General features: G+C 43.7%; 1 protein-coding gene across 1 annotated transcript in view; it reads left to right on the top strand.

Moving 5' to 3' along the window:
- The first annotated feature begins 1,301 nt into the window (after positions 1-1,301).
- LOC120517562 (platelet-activating factor acetylhydrolase 2, cytoplasmic-like) overlaps positions 1,302-13,237 on the top strand; it is a 55,249-nt gene continuing 43,313 nt past the window's right edge. Inside the window, exon 1 of the mRNA XM_039739963.1 lies at positions 1,302-2,091. The gene's annotated coding sequence lies outside the window, so the exon portion shown is untranslated. The remainder of the gene's footprint in view (positions 2,092-13,237) is intronic.

Consider the following 13,237-nt stretch of genomic DNA (forward strand, 5'->3'; position numbering starts at 1 on the left):
CATTCAGTCATGATGTCATAGCTTTGGAAAATAAAAGGAGGTGAATCAGAAAAAATTATGTTAGTGGAAAATCTTGCATGAGACCAAGAACAAGCCATCTAAACCATCCTTATGCCTGAGGACATCCCCTTTGCCAAAGTTCTGTATACAGAGTAACCAATATGACTAAAAGCCAGGGCAGAGTCTGAAAAGCAGGCTTTATGGGAACAAGCCCAAGAAAAGGGTGCACCAGACAAGAGGAGCTGAGACATATGAGGATGCCGAGGAAATGCACTGAAGATACAGGTAGGGCAAGATATGTCAGATATTTTAAAATGTATTCTACTATCTGTCTTCGACATGTGACATGGCTAGTAAATAAAAAAATGTTTAGACAGCATAGTGATGCCCAGCTTTCCAGTCCAGGCCTGATCACTTTCTATAAAGAGTCTACATTTTTTCCCCATGTCTGCATGGTATTTCCTAGGAAGCTGATATTTTTCTCTCAAAAATGTGCATGTTAGAGTAACAGCTCATTGTAACTAACTCAGGATGAGTAAGTGAGCCTCATAATGGGTTAGTATCCCCTCCTGGGCTGGCCCCCACCTCACTTCTAACATTTCAAAAGCTCCACATGACACTATAATGGAATGAGTAGTTTCAGTAGATGAGTGCACATTACACTTCTGTAAGCTGAGTATTTTCCTTCATAATAATGGCACTTAGTTTCTGCTGTTTTTTCTTCTTATGTTGTCTGCTCAAAGACATATACAGTGCCCCTAACCAATCAACAGTAGCCGATGTTCTCATAGATTTCTTGTACTTGAGTGCAGAAGCAGAAAACTGGTGCTGCACTTAAGTTTTAATTATTGCATTAAAATGGTGAAGGGCAAGTTGGTGTTAGCTCATAAATTGATTTTTTATTGTCCCAATGGAGTCTTTCTAGAACCGACCAGACATTTAGTTCTGATTGGCGGTTCCCACCGTCATGATTCTGTAGAAGGCAATTTACATTGCCCAGGGCTCCTCACCTGAGTTCACCAGCTGTCCTCCTGAGACTGACTTAACGCTGACTACAGTGCTAATTCCTGACAGAGGTTTATGTGACACATTATTTCTTAAACATATTTAAAAAAAAATAATAATAATAATAAAGCGCAGCCGAATTTCAGTCCCATATAGTCCTCGTTTCCTGCCAATCATATTCTACCCCGCCTTTTTACTTGCTTTGATTTTGTTTGTGGTACTTGTAGTTCGCTTTCTCCATCTTAGCGTATACTTAAATGGTTGTACAACTACATTTCCCAGCGTGCCTTTCGCGAACTCAGCTCACTGCTTTCGGTGCAAAAATCTATAGTGATGTGTGGTAATGTTCATAGGGTGGAAGTAGAGTTCCGCAAAAACGAAAACTTAGATGTACTGTACTTTGTGGCAAAAACGGAAAGAACCGGCAAAGGCTTTTAAAGTTGACCATTTATTCACTCGTATTTTTTTTTCGTTTTCTTGCTCGCCGGTCTTTCCTTGTTCGTGTTTGGAATATAAGCAATCTGCAGAGCAAATGAGGTTCGCGGTTTAAATGCAGAAGGTGCACTTCTACGGTAAAGTCGGCTGGGGCACCGATGTCATCGCAGTCTTTTGCTATTTCACCAAAGGACCCGTTAGTCTGTTCTTTTCTTTTGTTATAAAATAATCCATATCTTGTTTTGACCTGATGTGAACTTTGAAGAGGATGCTTCTGACTCTCGATAGCTGAACATCTGGTGGAGGCTGCCACTTGAGGTCCTACTTATAAGCTCCTGCGCTTTTTGGGTGAAATTGATAGTTAATGTTTTCTAATTGTAGCTGAATGCGCGTATTTTTAATTTTCTTTTTAAAAGTTCTTGGTTGAAAAGAAAGCATATCGATTTTTAAGAGCATACCAAAGCTTAATACCGAAATAGGTATTCAGGGACTTGCCCCTGAGTTTGCTTGATTTGATTTTTCTCGTTTATATAGCGAGACAACTAGTTTACGTTTTTTCTAATGAACCCCTGGACTTTGTTCAGACCTAGTAACCTGCTACCCGGCAGTTTATTACCTTGGAGCAGCGCTGTGCCTGAGGATCCTAACAAGGTACGTTGAAGTGGGTGTTGCTTTTTCCTGGGGGGTTACTTTATGTGTGACACAGGAAACGATTCCAAGCACTGCTTGGGATCGTCGCCTTCTTTTTCAAACTTTTAGCTTAATATCTTATTGATCTGGAGCTCATTCGTTTTATTACATTGTCTCTATTATAAGGTTTAGTTCTGAGAGACGTGGAAAACAGATTAATATTTCGGGCAAAGCATCGAACTCGCAGGATTATGTAATGCCTCGAGATGAAGGATCCACGGTTTCCATATGTTCTTTGTAGATGACCTCATTAAGTACACCCAAACAAGAAAATGATTATGAATGCCATATTGATAATTAGAAGATGCGATGAGAGATTATCAATTGGACAATTTTCTGTGCTACACCCCGTTGAAAGTGAAAGCAGCTCTGCTAGCAAAACTCTCCAAAAACAAAAATACAAAACACCAGGACCCCCTGGGTGCTTTCTTACTAGCCCGGTTCTACAGCTGTACAGGCTGCAAATGTAGAAAGTTTTTATAATGCTAACTTAGGGCGCAAATGGGATGGTGGCTTTTACGCGTTGATAGTTTGTTTGTTTGATTACAGTTGAAGCTTTATTTTTAATCGGCAAAAACGCCACCGAATTAAACACAAAAACGAATAATTGAAGTTAAAAATAAACAAAAAAGTGCTCTGTTAATTCGGAAACAGAGAAAGTCTTGGTTAAACCTTGCAAGTCCAGATCAAATAGTAAGTAAGGAGGATTCCTTCCCTCTGTCCTAATTGGCAATTCTTTGTAATTAGACGTTAAATGAAAATATACAAACAAACATGCAGCTTCATGCAAACATCTGAGCATGCCCAGAATTGTTCATGTTTTTGATAGAAATTGATATTTTTTTATCAAGATACCATTACATTTGTTTTAAAATACAGCCAAGAACTAACTAGTTTTGTGACTGGTTATTCCTACTTGAAATGCCTTATGTTAAATTTATTGTTCATTAGTAGTGGCTGGGATTGGCTCCAGCAGACCCCCTTGACCCTGTGTTTGGATTCAACGGGTTCAAAAATGGATGGATAGTAGGATACATACTACTGCAAACCCCATTTTCAGTAGCTATTCCTTCAATGTCTTAATGTTCAGCTGCTTTAGCTTATCCTTAATTAAATGCTACTTGGTTATTAGAGAAACCTTTGTAATTGTGACAATACTGCTGAAGCCAGTTATTCTGTTCACTTGGTTTGCAAGGTAATGGCATTTCTAAAGTTCAGTCCTACGTTCAATAATGGCCAAAGTGAAGCAGCTATCTTAAGGAACATATCAGTCTATTGTTTTTTATTTTGCAGAATGAAGTTGTTTCGTTGTGTTTTATTGTTTTTTTTAACATTTTATAAATTGCCAAAAAACTAAAGATTTCTTGCCAAAGGTGTTTATTACTGCCTTTAGAGAAAAGGGCAAGCTAGATCTGACCACAATAGGGAAAAAGGGGAAGGCCCATATGAAGAACTGAGGATAAGGTCATCAGAGTCTGTATTTTGAGAAACAAATGCCTTAGAGATTGTTAGTTGGCTTTTTCCTTAAATACCTGCCAAATACCAGCATTGCGTGCAACATGAAAGAGATGAATTCAGGATGCTGAACATAATACACTGTTCCAGTCATCATTGGCCCAATCTCTGTGTTCTTTTGTTCATTTTAACCTTTTCTTTGTATTTACCAGTTTTTCTTTGAAGCTCTACGTCTTAGGCCGGCATCCCAGAATTGTGTTTTTTCTGTTGCAAAAGACACTGGTATTTGGTGTGTATTTATTGCATTCAATTGGATTCCAAGTGAATAACAAGTTTCAGCAGTGTTAATACACTTACAAATGTTTCTATAAATAACAAATTAGCATTTAAAGTTCTTAATTTAGGATAAACAAAGGGACTGAAAATTAGGACAATAAAGGAATGGCTTCTGAAAATGTTTTTTTTTTTTAGTCATATCTGTATAATAATATACTTTAAAAAAACACTTATTTCAAACAGTAATAGCCTTTATCAACACTAGTAATGTTGGCTGTATTTTTAAATCAATTTAATGTAATTAAAAAAGTATCAATTCAGATTTCCATACCGGATCGGTTGAAGCCCAGGTTAACAACAGCCAAAAAAGGAGAAGGGGGAAGGCGCGTCCAGAGGTGGGGGAGAAGAGGAGAGGTAAAGAGAGTGGCAGTGAGGATAGGTACTTTGAATGTTGGCAGTATGACTGGTAAGGAGAGAGAATTAGATGAAATGATGGAGAGAAGGGAGGTTGATATTGTGCATGCAAGAGACCAGATGGAAGGGGAGTAAGGCCAGATGTATCAAAGGTGGGTTCAAATTGTTCTACCATGGCATGGATGGGAGGAGAATTGATGTAGTGATTATCCTGAAGGATCAGTATGTCAAGAGTGTTTTGGAGGTGAAAAGAGTGTTGGACAGAGTGATGATCATGAAGCTGGAAATTGAAGATGTGATGATGAATGTTGTTGGTGCATATGCCCCGCAAGGTGGGTATGTGATGGATGAAAAAGAAGATTTCTGGAGTGAGTTGGAAGGAGCGGTGGAGAACATACTCAAGGGAGAGAGATTTCAATGTACATGCTGGGAAGGGAACAGAGAGGATGAGGAGGTGATGGGTAGGTATGGTGTAAAGGGGAAGAATGCAGAAGGTCAGATGATAGTGGATTTTGTGAAAAGGATTGACATGGCCATGGTAAATACTTTAAAAAGAGGGAGAAACGCAAGGTGACCTACAAGAGTGGAGGAAGATGCACACAGGTAGATTATATTCTATGCAGGAGAGTCAGTCCATAGGAGATTGGAGACTGCAAAGTGGTGGCAGGGGAAAACGTAGTTAGGCAGCATAGGATGGTGGTCTATAGGGTGATGATGGGTAACAGGAAGAGGAGGAAATTGAAGAAAGAGCCAAGGATCAAATGGTGAAAGTTGAAAAAGGAAGGTAAGATGGGCACTGAGTGGCAGTGAAGAGTTACCAGAAAGCTGGGCAACTACAGCAGAAGTAGTAAGGGTGACAGCTAGAAGGGTACTTGGTGTGATGTCTGGACAAAGGAAAGAGGATAAGGAAACCTGGTGGTGGAATGGGGATGTACAACAGAGTATACAAAGTAAGAGGTTGTTGAAGAAGAAGTGGGATAGTCAGAGCGATGGCAAAAGTAGACAGGAGTACAAGGAGATAAGGCGTAAAGTGAAGAGAGAAGTGGTTAATACTAAAGAAAAGAAGTATGAGAGGTTGGACACTAAGGAGGGAAAAAGGATCTGTACTGATTGGCTAGACAGAGGGACCGAGCTGGGAAAGATGTGCAGTAGGTTAGGGTCATAAAAGATAAAGATGGAAACATACTAACTAGTGAGGAGAGTGGGTTAATCAGATGGAAAGAGTACTGTGAGAGGCTGATAAATGAAGAGAATAAGAGAGAGAAGGTTAGATGATGGATAAAAAGTGAATCAGGAAGTACAACAAATTAGAAAGGAGGAATAAGGACAGCTATGAAAATGGTAAAGAATGGAAAAGCTGTTGGTCAAGATGACATACCTGTGGAAGCATGGAAGTGTTTAGGAGAGATGGCAGTGGAGTTTTTAACCAGATTGTATAATGCAGTCTTGGAGAGGAGAAGTAGTATACTAGTACCAATTTCTAAGAATAAGGGATATGTGCAAAACTGTAGTAACTACAGATGGATAAAACTGATGAGCCACAGCATGAAGTTGTGTGAAAGAGTAGTAAGGAAGCTCGGTTAAGAGGGGAGGTGATAATTAGTTAACAGCACTATGGTTTCATGCCAGGAAAGAGAACAACAGATGCAATGTTTGCTCAGAGGATGTTGATGGAGAAGTATAGAGAAGGCCAGAAGGAGTTGCATTGTGTCTTTGTGGACTTAGAGAAAGCACATGACAGGGTGTCTCAAGAGGAGTTGTGGTATTGCATGAGGAAGTTGGGAGTGGGAGAGAAGTACGTAAGAGTTGTACAGGATATGTACAAGGGTAGTGTGACAGTGGTGAGGTCTGCTGTAGGAGTGATAGATTCATTCAAGGTATAGGTGGGACTACATCAGGGATCAGCTCTGAGCTCCTTCTTATTTGCAATGGTGATGGACAGGTTGACAGACGATATTAGACAGGAGTCCCTGTGGACTATGGTATTTGTGGATGACATTGTGAATTCTAGCAAGAGTAGGGAGCAGGTTGAAGAGACCCTAGAGAGGTGAAGATATGCTCTAGAGACGAGGAATGAAGAATAGTAGGAACAAGATAGAATGCACATGTGTGAATGAGAAGGAGGTCAGAGGAGTGGTGAGGATGCAGGGAGTAGAATTGGTGAAGGTGGGTGAGTTTAAGTATTTGGGATTAACAGTACAGAGTAATGGGGAGTGGGGAGGAGAGGTGAAGAAGAGAGTGCAGGCAGGGTGGAATGGGTGGAGAAGAGTGTCAGGGGGGATTTGTGACAGATGGGTATCAGCAAGAGTGAAAGGGAAGGTCTACAAGACAGTAGTGATACCAGCTGTGTTATATTGGTTGGCGACGATGTCACTGACCAAAAAACAAGAGAAACAGCTGGAAGTGGCAGAGTTAAAGATGTTAAGATTTGCATTGGATATGACGAGGATGGACAGGATTAGAAATGAATTATATTAGAGGGTCAGCTCAGATTGGATGGTTGGGAGACAAAGCCAGAGTGGTAAGGTGAGTTGGTTTGGACATGTGCAAAGGAGAGATGCTGGGTATATTGGGAGAAGGATGCTAAGGATAAAGCTGCCAGGCAAGAGGAAAAGAGGAAGGCCTAAGAGAAGGTTTATGGATGTGGTGAAAGAGGATATGAAGGTGGTGGGTGTAATGGAGCTCGATGCAGAACACAGGGAGGTATGGTAAAAGATCTGCTGTGAAGTCCCCTAAAAAGAGCAGCCAAAATAAGAAAATGAAGAAGAAGAAAGTATCAGTTTCTAACAACAACATGAACATTAATGGGTGTGTCCAGACATTTGATTGGTACTGTACATCAGGTTCTATATGTATTAGTAAGACACATATTTGCATCCCAGATTATAATTTTCTAGGTTACGTGGCTCTTAACCATGTTGAAATGCATTGCAGTACAGTGAATTAACTATCATTCTAGCTTAATACACCAGAATAGTAGAATATTCATTAGTGCCACTGGACAAAGAAAAGAATGGGAAATAAAAATAAAGTACAGTTATTAAGAAGTACAATGGACAGTTCAGCAGTACTTTTAATTCTTAGAGTTGATATTAAATGTTAACACCCGAGGAAGAACTTCCAAAGCCTGCTACAGTATGGAGTGCCATGTACTTAAAGGCTTTGCTGCTTTATCTTTATTTGTTTACAGCTGGAACTTTTAATGAGGCCTCCATCCATCTATCCATCCTCTTCCGCTTATCCGAGGTCGGGTCGCGGGGGCAGCAGCTTAAGCAGAGAGACCCAGACTTCCCTCTCCCCGCCACTTCTTCCAGCTCTTCCGGAGAATCCCAAAGGCGTTCCCAGCCCAGCCGGGAGACATAGTCCCTCCAGCGTGTCCTGGGTCTTCCCCGGGGCCTCCTCCCGTTTGGACGTGCCGGAACACCTCACCAGGGAGGCGCCCAGGAGGCATCCTGATCAGATGCCCGAGCCACCTCATCTGACTCCTCTCGATGCGGAGGAGCAGCGGCTCTACTCTGAGCCCCTCCCGGATGACTGAGCTTCTCACCCTATCTTTAAGGGAAAGCCCAGACACCCTGCGGAGGAAACTCATTTCAGCCGCTTGTATTCGCGATCTCGTTCTTTCGGTCACTACCCATAGCTCATGACCATAGGTGAGGGTAGGAGCGTAGATCGACTGGTAAATTGAGAGCTTTGCCTTACGGCTCAGCTCCTTTTTCACCACGACAGACCGATGCAGAGCCCGCATCACTGTGGACGCCGCACCGATCCGCCTGTCGATCTCACGCTCCATTCTTCCCTCACTCGTGAACAAGACCCCGAGATACTTGAACTCCTCCACTTGGGGCAGGATCTCTCCCCCAACCCTGAGAGGGCACTCCACCCTTTTCCGGCTGAGGACCATGCTCTCGGATTTGGAGGTGCTGATTCTCATCCCAGCCGCTTCACACTCAGCTGCGAACCGATCCAGAGAGAGCTGAAGATCACGGCCTGATGAAGCAAACAGGACAACATCATCTGCAAAAAGCAGTGACCCAATCCTGAGTCCACCAAACGGACCCCTTCAACACCCTGGTTGCGCCTAGAAATTCTGTCCATAAAAGTTATGAACAGAATCGGTGACAAAGGGCAGCACTGGCGGAGTCCAACTCTCACTGGAAGCGGGCTCGACTTACTGCCGCAATGCGGACCAAGCTCTGACACGGTTGTACAGAGACCGAACAGCTCTTATCAGGGGTCCGGTACCCCATACTCCCGAGCACCCCCACAGGATTCCCGAGGGACACGGTCGAATGCCTTTTCCAAGTCCACAAAACACATGTAGACCGGTCGGGCAAACTCCCATGCACCCTCCAGGACTCTGCTAAGGGTGAAGAGCTGGTCCACTGTTCGCGACCAGGACTAAAACCACACTGTTCCTCCTGAATCCGAGGTTCACTATCCGACGGACCCTCCTCTCCAGAACCCCGAATAGACTTTTCCAGGGAGGCTGAGGAGTGTGATCCCTCTATAGTTGGAACACACCCTCCGTCCCCTTTTAAAGAGGGGACCACCACCCCGTCTGCCAATCCAGAGGCACTGTCCCGATGTCCATGCGATGTTGCAGAGACGTGTCAACCAAGACAGTCCTACAACATCCAGAGCCTTAAGGAACTCCGGTATCTCATCCACCCCGGGGCCCTGCCACCAAGGAGTTTTTTGACCACCTCGGTGACTTCAGTCCCAGAGATGGGAGAGCCCACCTCAGAGTCCCCAGGCTCTGCTTCCTCATTGGAAGGCATGTTAGTGGGATTGAGGAGGTCTTGAAGTACTCCTCCCACCGACCCTAACGTCGAAGTGAGGTCAGCAGCGCACCATCCCCACCATATACGGTGTTGACACTGCACTGCTTCCCCCTCCTGAGACGCCGGACGGTGGACCAGAATCTCCTCGAAGCCGTCCAAAGTCGCTCTCCATGGCCTCCAAACTCCTCCCATGCCCGAAGTTTTGCCTCAGCAACAACGAAGCCGCGTCCGCTTGGCCTGCGGTACCTATCAGCTGCCTCCAGAGACCCACAGGACAAAAAGTCCTATAGGACTCCTTCTTCAGCTTGACGGCATCCCTCACGCCGGTGTCCACCAACGGGTTCGGGATTGCCGCCACGACAGGCACCGACCACCTTGCGGCCACAGCTCCGTCAGCCGCCTCAACAATAGAGGCACGGAACATGGCCCATTCGACTCAATGTCCCCACCTCCCTCGGGACGGGTTGAAGTTCTGCCGGAGGTGGGAGTTGAAGCTACTTCTGACAGGGGACTCTGCCAGCCGCTCCCAGCAGACCCTCACAACACGCTTGGGCCTACCAGGTCTGACCGCATCTTCCCCACCATCGAAGCCAACTCACCACCAGGTGGTGATCAGTTGACAGCTCCGCCCCTCTCTTCACCCGAGTGTCCAAGACATATGGCCGCAAGTCCGACGACACGACCACAAAGTCGATCATCGACCTGAGGCCTAGGGTGTCCTGGTGCCAAGTGCACATATGAACACCCTTATGCTTGAACATGGTGTTCGTTATGGACAATCCATGACGAGCACAGAAGTCCAATAACAAAACACCGCTCGGGTTCAGATCGGGGGGGCCATTCCTCCCAATCACGCCCTTCCAGGTCTCACTGTCATTGCCCACGTGAGCATTGAAGTCTCCCAGCAAAACGAGGGAATCCCCAGAAGGTATGCCCTCTAGCAACCCTCCAGAGACTCCAAAAAGGGTGGATACTCCAAACTGCTGTTCGCATATGCACAAACAACAGTCAGGACCCTTCCCCCCACCCGAAGGCGGAGGGAGGCCACCCTCTCGTCCACCGGGGTAAACCCCAATGCACAGGCTCCAAGTCGGGGGGCAATAAGTATGCCCACACCTGCTCGGCGCCTCTCACCGGGGGCAACTCCAGAGTGGTAGAGAGTCCAGCCCCTCTCAAGGAGATTGGTTCCAGAGTCCAAGCTGTGCGTCGAGGTGAGTCCGACTATATCTAGCCGGAACCTCTCGACCTGCGCACTAGCTCAGGCTCCTTCCCTTCAGAGAGGTGACATTCCACGTCCCAAGAGCCAGTTTCTGTAGCCGAGGATCAGACCGCCAAGGTCCCCGCCTTCGGCCACCACCCACCCCTTGAACCGTCACCTTATCGTGGTGGAGGGGTTTGCGTGTCCCAATGATCCTAGGAGCTATGTTGTCCGGGGCTTTATGCCCCTGGTAGGGCCACCCAAGGCAAACTGGTCCTAGGTGAGGGATGAGACAAAGAGCGGTTCAACAAACCTCCAATGAAGAGTAAAAACTTTGGACAACGTTTTCCCTTGCCCGGACGCGGGTCACCGGGGCCCCCCTCTGGAGCCAGGCCTGGAGGTGGGGCTCGATGGCGAGAGCCTGGTGGCGGGCCTGCACCCATGGGGCTCGCCGGGCACAGCCCGAAGAGGTAACGTGGGTCCTCCTCCCCATGGGCTCACCACCTATGGGAGGGGCCAAGGAGGTTGGGTGCAGTGTGAGTTTAAAGAGGCCTGCATCTTGGAATTGCAGTGTGTGTGTTGGAGTATATGTAGCAAGATATAATTTATTGATGACTTTATATGTCCAAGGTAACTATGTGTTAACCCAATTGTACACCAGTGTAATGAAGTAAGACTTGATATTATATGGTACAACTTTGATTCTATTTATGATCCAGATGAGCTCACCCATTTGTTGATAAATTGTCAAGGAAAGATGCAGTGCCAAATAGATTTTATGTGATAGTTTGGGACCTCCTACTTAATTGTTCCAGACATTTAGCCCAGGAGAAAAACTGCTCCCATTACTACTACCACTTTAGTTAGAGAGAGCAAGATCTCCTACCAAATGCAATTGCACTGAAACAATTAAAAAAGCCATCAGTCAGTTACTAATTATCTTGTCTTGGTTATAGATACTTTCTGATATACCGAAGAAGAAAACCATCAGAAAACCTAATTTGTGTTTATTAAATTATAACTAAGAGCTCTCAGTACTTCATACAGGTTCCAGATTCTCCAGGGTATCTGGACAACACTGGTAGCCCTGACTTCTGCCTTCCAAGAGAATTGTCCATTGAAACTACTCTGTGGCTTAATTTCTTTTCACCACTCCATTATTGAAAAAATGACTCTTGAAAAAGTATTGGGAAAGGACAAGTCTTGTCTTTTTTTAAACCTCTTACACCCTGAGGGTATTTCTCAGCAATCTCCACCTGAGGGGGCTACTCCAAACTAAAGCCTTATTATTCAAAAATAAAGGCAGGACAGCCAATTTTTCACTAAAACCTGACAGATTACTTCTTAAATGTTATAAAACCTGCGTCTGTGCCAAATGTAAACATTCCTTTATTTAGAAACTGCTGCTAAACGAGAAAGCAAAATAGACGCTCAAAGTAATATTTTCACATTTTTGTTTTCTGATACAGTGTATCTCATATACAAGTAATGCCAGGTCATTGTTTTCATCTCTGAACTGTACCCAAACATGTCTACCTTTCTAAAGTTTCATGGTAATAACACAAAGAAATAAACAGTTGCAGCATTTGGCGAAAATGTATCCAAAATCTCTTCAAATGGGTATTCTGAGATCATTTTTCATCTAAGGAGGAGCACACAAAATAAAGCTTTATTATTCCAAAAAATAAAAGACAGTTTTTCACTAGAACCTGACGATATTTTCCAAATGTGATTAATTTGAAACAAAACACAAATTTGAAAATTCCTTTACTTGGAAACAGCTGCTAAACTAGGAAACAACTAGGTGCTTGGTTAATTTTTTTTTTCTTCAGATTTTTATTTTGTGTACTAGTAATGACACTTAAGACTGCACAATGACAGCAACTATACACACACACACACACACACAGAGTTGTGCTAGTTTAGCATTGGTTTACTGTTTAATAGAGTGTCAGTGTGCAGCTGAAGGTGTTCCTGGTGGTGGGCAAGAGGAGAATGCAGCATACCATCTATCAAGCTGTGCCACTGTCAGAGACGGCAAATCGGTGGCGACATCAGATGCAATACACACACGCGCATACATATAAACACAAAACAATTTTATGTAAAAAATATAAACACCTTTGTGTAGAAAATTTCATGCAACAGACATAAATGGAGATTGATAGATATGCATTATAATGTACATACACATTATGTAGAATATATACATATAATGCATTATAAAATGTACATTATGGCTGTTTGATGGTGCCATTGTCAATATAACATTACATGTAATGCACTGGAGTAATAGTCTACACTAATCAAAACTAAACTAAATACGAATAGACGAGAGTAGTTGTTTTTTGCAAGCTTACTTACTCAGAAAATTCTTCATCTGAACTGCTGTTTGTGTTGGAGTCAAAATCAGTCAGGTCTTTATCACTGTCTTCGGTGGTAGCTTCCAAAAGCTTGCTCAAAGTGCATTTTGGTCGACTTGAAGCCATTTTTTTTAAGGACAATAAACGGAAATAGTGCTTTGCTGATGTTTTTTGTTGATGCATCATGTGTCTTTGAGATACTATATAGTTGATTACGCACAAACCCAGATATGTCTCATTATGTTCATATATAGACATGCATGTCTTTCGAGACTTCACAGTCGCTGCTATCCAGTGGTATAAGGTTTGAGAGTGTGTGACCTATTGAGTCTGCACTAATGACCCAGAAATGTCAGGTGGCACTTGGCAAAGGTGGCTTGCGCCTTCTCTTATTTGGAGGATATCTCATGATTAGTGAATCATACAATTGTGTGCTTAGACTTATTTTGATTGTGACAGATGTGTCACTTGTAGATTTTTTCTGTTGTTTTGTTAAGTAATATGAAATAGGATATGATAAATTAGAAGAATGGTGTAATGCTTTTTTCAGCCTATAGCTCACGTTTACTTGGTCGGTGGGAGGGTTCATTGCATTGGAAGAAATCTATTGGTTGGGA

The sequence above is a fragment of the Polypterus senegalus genome, chromosome 17 (assembly GCF_016835505.1).
Source record: "Polypterus senegalus isolate Bchr_013 chromosome 17, ASM1683550v1, whole genome shotgun sequence".
Classification (NCBI taxonomy): Eukaryota; Metazoa; Chordata; class Cladistia; order Polypteriformes; family Polypteridae; genus Polypterus; species Polypterus senegalus.